The 8,560-nt window shown below is 49.3% G+C and overlaps 1 pseudogene; it reads left to right on the forward strand.

Moving 5' to 3' along the window:
* The first annotated feature begins 4,321 nt into the window (after positions 1-4,321).
* LOC137365026 (U2 spliceosomal RNA) lies at positions 4,322-4,456 on the forward strand (annotated as a pseudogene).
* The last annotated feature ends 4,104 nt before the right edge of the window (positions 4,457-8,560 follow it).

Raw genomic sequence — 8,560 nt, forward strand, 5'->3', positions numbered from 1 at the left:
TAGCAGTTTAGTGTTGTTATCACCATAAGGGCAACCACACAGCACAATCATGTCAGTACAGAAATGCAAAATGTTTTAATTGTCAAGCAGAGGCCAAAGAAGGAAAGGGAACTAATTCCAGTGGTAATGGAAAACAGTGATGTTATAAGGGTGGAGTTCACAATCTTGAAGTGAATCCAGAGTGCCTAACCAAAGAGGAGCAAGGGCTTTACAGCATTTATGCCACTAGCAATCACTCAAATGACGCAGACTTTTGTACAATGTTGTTGGTAAATAAACAGCAAATTGCTACGACCATGGATTGCTCCATCATGAATAGAGAAATGTATGGGAGCAAAGTCAGTGATGTACCTCTAACTGAGAGCACAGCTCAATTGAAAACCTACTCTGGTGAGGTGTTAGCAATGTGTTGGCAAATGGAGTGTAATGTGCAACATAAGGGCAGGCCCCTCAAGATACCTGTTTTTTATTCATTATTTCATGGGAGGCGGGCATCACTGGCAAGGCCAGCATTTATTGCCCAATCCTAATTGCCCTTGACAACTGAATTGCTTGCTAGGTCATTTCAGAGGACAGGTGAGAGTAAACCACATTGTTGTGGGCCAGCATCACATACAGGCCAGACCAGGTAAGCACAGCAGATTGCCTTCTGTAAAGGGTATGAGTGAACCAGATGGGTTTTAATGAAAATCAATTATAGTTGCATGGCACCACTACTCAGATTTTATATTATTCATTAATGAATTGAATCTGAATTCCACCAGCTGCCATGGTGGGATTTAAACCCATATCCCCAGGGCATTAGTCTGAGTCGTGAGATTATCAGTTCAGTGACATTACTGCTATGCCAGCCTCTGCCCTACAAGGTAGTGAGATATGTCAACAAACCAATAATAATGGGGAAAGACTGGCTTTGAAAGCTGAAGTTAGACTGGAAGCATGTTTTTTCATGTGGTGTACCTTGGCCTGAAAATCAATGAAAAGAACTCCAGCCAGTGAAAGAGAAGGTAGAGGCTATGGTCAAAGCCCCAAAGACAAAAAGATGTGTCTGAGCTTAGATCTTTTCTCGGCATGGTCCAATACTACTCACAATTTCTGCCTGAGCATGCAATGGTGTTAGCTCCACTACATAAGTTGTTGAAGAAAGATGTGAAATGGAAATGGTCTAAAACACAAGATGCTAATGATGCATGTAAGAGAAGCTCGATCAGTGACACACTACACATTCATTACCACACAAATGGTGAACTGAAGCTAGCTTCAAAATATGGAGTTGGAGCAGTAATCAGTCATGTTGTGGATCATGGCCGCTGCAAAGGCTCAATGGGGAAAGAACACTGTGTAAGGTCTTCCCACCAGAGTGAACTAAAGGGCTGGACCCATGGGAAACCCCTCTGGCTGTCTACACCAACATGGGTCTGCTGTAAAATGTACATGGCATGTAAAATGGAATGGAAGGGTTGTGAGGCAACTCACTCCTGTCTCGAAGAAAACTGATTTCCTTTGCGCTTTTGCAATGTCAACTTGGTGCTGTTTTGGACTGTTTTGTAAAGCTTTTTTTAAACAGATTTTTATGAATGGAGTATACTTTTGGGAAAAAGTGTCTGGCAGAGGTGAAGGATGCAAGGGACCTGGCAAAGGCAGAGCAAAGCGGCACCGCACAGTGCTTCGTGATAATATCCAGGGCATCACCAAACCAGCAATCCTCCGCCTGGCTCGCCGTGGCAGGGTCAAGCGGATCTCGGGTTTGATCTATGAGGAGACTCGCGGGGTGTTGAAAGGTTTCCTGGAGAATGTGCTCAGGGATGCGGTCACCTACACTGAGCACGCCAAGCGCAAGACGGTCACTGCCATGGATGTGGTGTACGCTCTGAAACGGCAGGGCCGCACTCTCTGCGGATTCGGCGGCTGAGAAACCAGCCCCTTTCCCACAAACACAAAACAAAGGCTCTTCCAAGAGCCACCCACCGCCTCACAGAGAGAGCAGTGACCTGGAAACGTGAGATGGGATAGGCTGTTCAGAACTGACTGGAATAAATCTGTGCTGTGTTCGGGTATAAAACTGGAATCCCCGAGTTTGATATTTCATTTGCAGCAAGGATGTGCAGTGGATTTGATTTTCTAAACGGGCTGTGTAAACAGTGCCCGAGGCTCTACACTTAGTTATTTCCCCAGTCGACACATGCCCTCAGTGAAAAGCCACATCACTCCTCCAGAATCACTCATTGTTTTCAAAGAATTTCAAAATGATTTCGCTGCAATGAGGGAATCCGGGAGTTTTGCAGCAGCCGTTAAATCGGTCACTGGAACCAGACCCACTTGTGATGTTATTTCCCCCGAGACGGTGTTTCCTGCACTGAAACTGACAGGGTTTGTGAAACTGACCAATTTCCAAAATATACTTTATTCATAAAAATCTGTAAAAATTGCATTGCCAAACAGTTTCAAACAGCACCAAAAAATACAAACGTTGCAAGGGAGATCAGTTTCCTTCAACACAATCATGAGTTGCTTCACAACCCTTCCATTTCACATTTGTCATGCCAATTACAGTTTTACATTTACAGCAAATGAAAATTATCCCGATACAGTTCGAGGGGTTTCCCATGGATCCAGCCCCTCAGTTCAGCCTGGTGGGGGGACCTTACACAGTGGTCTTTCCTCATTGAGCCTTTGCTGCGGCTACCCCAAGCTTTAGTGCATCCCTCAGCACGTAGTCCTGGTCCTTGGAATGTGCCAGTCTGCAACTCCTTGCGCTGGAAGACAACAAGTTTCGGGCAGACCAAAGGGCGTCTTTGACCGAATTGATAGTCCTCCAACAGCAGTTGATGTCTGTCTCGGTGTGTGTCCCTGGGAACAGCCCGTAGAGCACAGACTCCTGTGTTACAGAGCTGCTAGGGATAAACCTCGACATAAACCAATGCATCTCTTTCCACACCTGCTTTGCAAAGACATATTCCAGGAGGAAGTGGGCAACCGTCTCTTCCCCACCACAGCCACCGTGGGGGCATTGCGCGGAGGGGGCGAGTCTTCGGGCGTGCAGGAAGGATCTGACGGGGAGGCTCTTCTCACCACCAGCCAAACTACATCTTGGTGCTTGTTTGAAAGTTCTGGTGATGAGGCATTCTGCCAAATGACTTTGGTGGTCTGCTCGGGGAACCATCCGACAGGATACCCCATCTCCTTTTCCCGTAGGGCCTTGAGAACATTCCGTGCAGACCACTGCCTGAAGGATCAGTGGTCAAAGGTGTTTTCCCGCAGCAACTGCTCCACGAAGGATAGGTGGTACAGCACGGTCCAACTACATGGAGCGTTCCGCGGCAATGTGACCAGGCCCATCCTTCGCAACACTGGGGACAGATAGAACCTCAGCACGTAGTGACACTTGCAGTTTGCATACTGGAGGTCTACACACAGCTTGATGCAGCCGCACACGAAGGTGGTCATCAGGATGAGGGCCACGTTGGGTACATTTTTCCCGCCCTTGACCAGAGATTTGAACATCGTGTCCCTCTGGACCCAGTCCATTTTAGATCCCCAGATGAAGCGGAAAATGGCTCGGGTGACCACCACACTTGAGTGCCTCTGCTGCCTGGGATTGTCACCCCCTCTCATGCTCGCATCCTTCCTAATAGACTCAGCAAAGGGTTCAACACAGCAAACAAACAAGACAGGGGAGAGAGGACAGCCCTGTCTGACTCCAGATTGGATCAGGAAACTTTCCGATTCCCACCCATTGATTGAGACTGCGCTACTGATGTTCGTGTAGAGCAGTTTGATCCAATTGCAGATTCCCTCCCTAAACCCCATTTTGGAAAGAACGTCCATCATGTAGGTGTGCGATTTCCTGTCAAAAGCCTTCTCCTGGTCCAGGCTGATGAGGCAGGTGTCCACCCTCCTGTCCCGTACATAGGCGATCGTATCCCTGAGTAGCACGAGACTATCAGAGATCTTCCTGCCGGGTACAGTACAGGTCTGGTCAGGGTGAATCACCAACTCCAGAGCAGACTTGACTCGACTGGCTATGACTTTGGACAGAGTTTCAGCTCAGGCATTCAGGGACCTGTAATTCACACAGTTTGAGCCCACGCTTACCCGAACCCACTTCTGATTGGTCACCCTCTTCTTATTCACATGTCTTAACCAATCGCAGAGCCTTGAATTAGAAAATGCAGCCAAGCATTGGCTTAAATTGTCGACCTGACAGAATATATTAAATCGAAAAAGCCTCCAATTTCAGTGCAGTAAAGAAGCGAATTCCTAGAAAATCTATGTCCAGTAGCTTGGGGTCCAGGCAACTGAAGGCAGGACCGCCAGTGGTGGAGCTTCTCAGCCTTTTGGCTAAGATCAAGTGTAGTATCTGTTCTTCTCAGTACTTACTTGGCAGAGGAGAAACCATGATCAGTGGCATTTGATCCTGGGTAGGCTTTGAGTAAAATGGCTATAACCAATCTTTGAGCTTCAGGCCAGGGAGTGCGGAACACCATTCGGGTGGTGGTGAAGGACAAGGAAGGAGATGCACTGGTCGATCGCACCTTCTTCATCAAGAAAATCCTCATCGATTGCTGTGGATTTCAAGCTATGGACATCTTCTGCCTGCAGGATTTCCCCAGCAGTGGGTATATCGACATGACATTCAAGAATGTGGCGGGATGCATCAAGTTCCTGAAGGCGTTCAAGGAGAAAGGGGACCGGGCGCCGCTGTCGATCCTCACAGTGGAGCCGCTCTTCACGCTTCCGTCACAACGTGACCGGGTGGTGACAATTCACCTCTACAACCCCCATGTTCCGGTGGTGGATGTACTCACCTTTCTCGCCAGGTACGTCGAGGTGGCCAGCACTGATGTCAAAGACCCCTTTGGTATTTGGACAAATAAGCGGCAAGTCAAGGTGACCTTGAAGGTCGATGCCAATGGAGCCATCATCCACCCTCCCTCCAGCTTCGCTGTCAGGGGAAGTCGAGGCTTCTTGGTCTACGCTGGGCAGCCCAAAGTTTGTAGCACCTGTGGCAAATCTGGTCACGTGGCAGCTAACTGCAGCACGGTTGTCTGCAAGAACTGCAAGAAGGAAGGCCATCAGACCAAGGACTGTAAGCAGAGTAAGTGTTGCAACCTGTGCGGTGCGGCAGGCCATCTCTACAAAACCTGCCCCAAACGCTGCCTCAGTTATGCTCAGGCGGCAAGGTCCAAGGAAAGGCCGGGAGAAGGTTCGACGAAGGCGTCCGGTGTTGGAAAGGAGACAAGCAACCTTCTCTGCAGTGAGGAACTTCTACCTGAGAAGGAGAAGAAAGGGAAGGCAACTGAAACCAGCAACCCGGCACCTACCCTGCACCCGGAAACCCCTCCTCCACAGACAGAATCAATGGAGGAGGAGGCAGCAGATGGACAAACAGGTCAGTGGCAGTTTGTCCAAAGGAAAACCACAAAGAAAAGACCTCCAAAAGCGGAACAGGCCACCATCCAAACCAGTGGCAAGAGGAGGCTACCGTCTGAGACAGACTACAGCAGCTCCTCTTCACTGGATGAGGAAGTGCCGGAGCGACAGCACCTTCAAAAGAAGCGGCAGAACTCAAAAGGAGCTGGAAGATAAAGCCCCCCAGCCCCCGGGCACTGGAAGCTGTGATGGGCCTGTCAAGCCCCAAACCCAAAGGGCCACACCTAGCGACATGGCCAACACATCCCAGCTCTGGGACACTGAGAGCAAAGACACATCTGGCGCACTTCAGCTCTGGGAAGCCGGCAGCAGTGATGTTTTCGAGGAGGAACAGAGGGGAACAGCAGAGAACAGCCCAATCCCTGCTGCCAACAAGACCCCCGCCCCCCCACCGATGTCACCTCAGTGGAAGAAACCCTGCATGAAAAACCAGGAGGGGTTTCTGAGCCCAACGAGTGTGAAACAGCTTGCGTACACTATGGGTATACAGGAACATCCTGAAGGACTGGGACCAGCAAGGACAAATGGTATGGGAAGCAACAACTAACTTTAAAAAAATGGGTATAAGGATTGCTTCAATTAGTGTGCGTAGCATTAAATCTACTATGCGATGGATTACCTCGCCAAGGTCAAAGCCGACCCCCTGTTTCTGCAGGAGTGTGGAATACCACATCTCAGCACCGACAGGCAGTGGTCGCAATGGTGGTTCCACGGGCCATCGATCTGGTCAGGGGGTAATGATTGCCATTCCTCCGGCCTGGGTCTTCTGCTGCGGGGAGGTGACTTCACCATCTCCGAAGTTAAGGAGGTGGTGGGCAGTCGCCTCCTCATCGCAGATGTAATGTACAACAATGCTTCGCTCTGGTTGATCAGCATGTACCCCCCGTTTCAATGCAGCGAACGGTTGACCGTCTTTAGAATTAGAATTAGAATTAGAACTAGAACATTACAGCGCAGTACAGGCCCTTCGGCCCTCGATGTTGCGCCGACCATCTGACCTACACTATTCCATTTTCATCCATATGTCTATCCAATGACCACTTAAATGCCCTTAAAGTTGGCGAGTCTACTACTGTTGCAGACAGGGCGTTCCACGCCCCTACTACTCTCTGCGTAAATAAACTACCTCTGACATCTGTCCGATATCATTCACCCCTCAACTTAAAGCTATGTCCCCTCGTGTTTGCCATCATCATCCGAGGAAAAAGACTCTCAATATCCACCCTATCTAACCCTCTGATTATCTTGTATGTCTCTATTAAGTCACCTCTCCTCCTCCTTCTCTCTAACGAAAACAACCCCAAGTCCCTCAGCCTTTCCTCGTAAGACCTTCCTTCCATACCAGGCAACATCCTAGTAAATCTCCTCTGCACCCTTTCCAAAGCTTCCACATCCTTCCTATAATGCGGTGACCAGAACTGCACGCAATACTCAAGGTGCGGCCTCACCAGAATTTTGTACAGCTGCATCATGACCTCGTGGCTCCGAAACTCGATCCCCCTACTAATAAAAGCTAACAAACCATATGCCTTCTTAACAGCCCTATTAACCTGGGTAGCAACTTTCAGGGATTTATGTACCTGGACACCAAGATCTCTCTGTTCATCTACACTACCAAGAATCTTCCCATTAGCCCAGTACTCTGCATTGCTGTTACTTCTTCCAAAGTGAATCACCTCACACTTCTCCGCATTAAACTCCATTTGCCATCTCTCAGCCCAGCTCTGCAGCCTATCTATGTCCCTCTGTACCCTACAACACCCTTCGACACTATCCACAACTCCACCGACCTTCGTGTCATCCGCAAATTTACTAACCCACCCTTCTACACCCTCATCCAGGTCATTTATAAAAATGACAAACAGCAGTGGCCCCAAAACAGAACCTTGCGGTACACCACTAGTAACTAAACTCCAGGATGAACATTTGCCATCAACCATTGCTGCTGGCAACGTGCAGGCCAGTCATCGTAGGCGGTGACTTCAACTGCATCATCGATGCAGCTGGGCGATCTGGCAGAGACGACAGCAAACTGGACGCTATGTCCAGATTCCTAAGAGAAACAGTAAAAGATGCAAAACTGCACGACGTATTCAGCAAACCTGCAGACGGAGTGCAGCGTAGATAGACATGGTCAAGATTGGACGGGTCTGCCCATTCCAGGATTGACTTCCTGTTTGTGGCCCATGCCGTCACGGTCAGATCCATTGACGTCAAGCCGGTGTTCTTGTCCAACCACTGCCTCGTAATGGCCGACTGTCACTTACAGGACGACGAGTGGGTTGGCAGAGGGACGTGGAAGCTCAATGCTACACTGCTAACCCCAGAGAACGTTGAGGAACTTAAAAGGGATTACAAAGGTTGGAGAACCGTGAAACCCCTCCTCAGTCTCCAGTTCACAGGTGGGACGCGATCAAGGAGAACATCAAGAGGTTCTTTCTCCTCAAAAGGTGTTCAGAGGGCGAGAGAGAGACAGAGGGAAATGTCCTGACTCCAGAAAAGTATGCAAAATCTGCTCCGGCTACAGTCGATGGGGGTTGAGGTCAAGGAGGACATCCAAGAGGTGAAGAGAAAGCAGGCCTCGCTCTTTGCCACGGAGACCTCCAATATCATCTTCCGGTCCAGAGTCCACCCCATTGAGCAGGATGAGATGTGCTTGCATTACTTCTTCCAAAAGGTACACAGAGAGAGCTCTGTTATCAGCAGCCAGAAGGAAGAAGATGGCTCGGTAACATCTTCGCAGTCCGACATACTAAGGATCAGCAAATCCTTTTATGCTGGGCTGTATGACGCAAAGCCCACAGACAGAAGAGCCTCCCAGTCCTTCCTGTCATCTATCACAGAGGTCTTAGATGACAGCAGGAGGGAGAGACTGGACAAGCCGCTAACTCGGGATGAGCTAACAAAGGCCGTCAAGTCCTTCGATACGAATAAAACTCCCGGAAGCGATGGCTTACCGGTTGAGCTGTATTGTTTCCTGTGGGCCTGGGTTTGCCTGGACCAGCTGGAAGTAGATGAGAGTATGCTCCTGGCCGGCAGCATATCAGAATCCATGAGGAAAGGCATCATCACCCTCATTGACAAGCGGAACGGGGAGAGGGCAGAAATTGGAAATTGGCAGCCCATC

This window comes from Heterodontus francisci, unplaced genomic scaffold (genome assembly GCF_036365525.1).
Source record: "Heterodontus francisci isolate sHetFra1 unplaced genomic scaffold, sHetFra1.hap1 HAP1_SCAFFOLD_43, whole genome shotgun sequence".
Lineage (NCBI taxonomy): Eukaryota > Metazoa > Chordata > Chondrichthyes > Heterodontiformes > Heterodontidae > Heterodontus > Heterodontus francisci.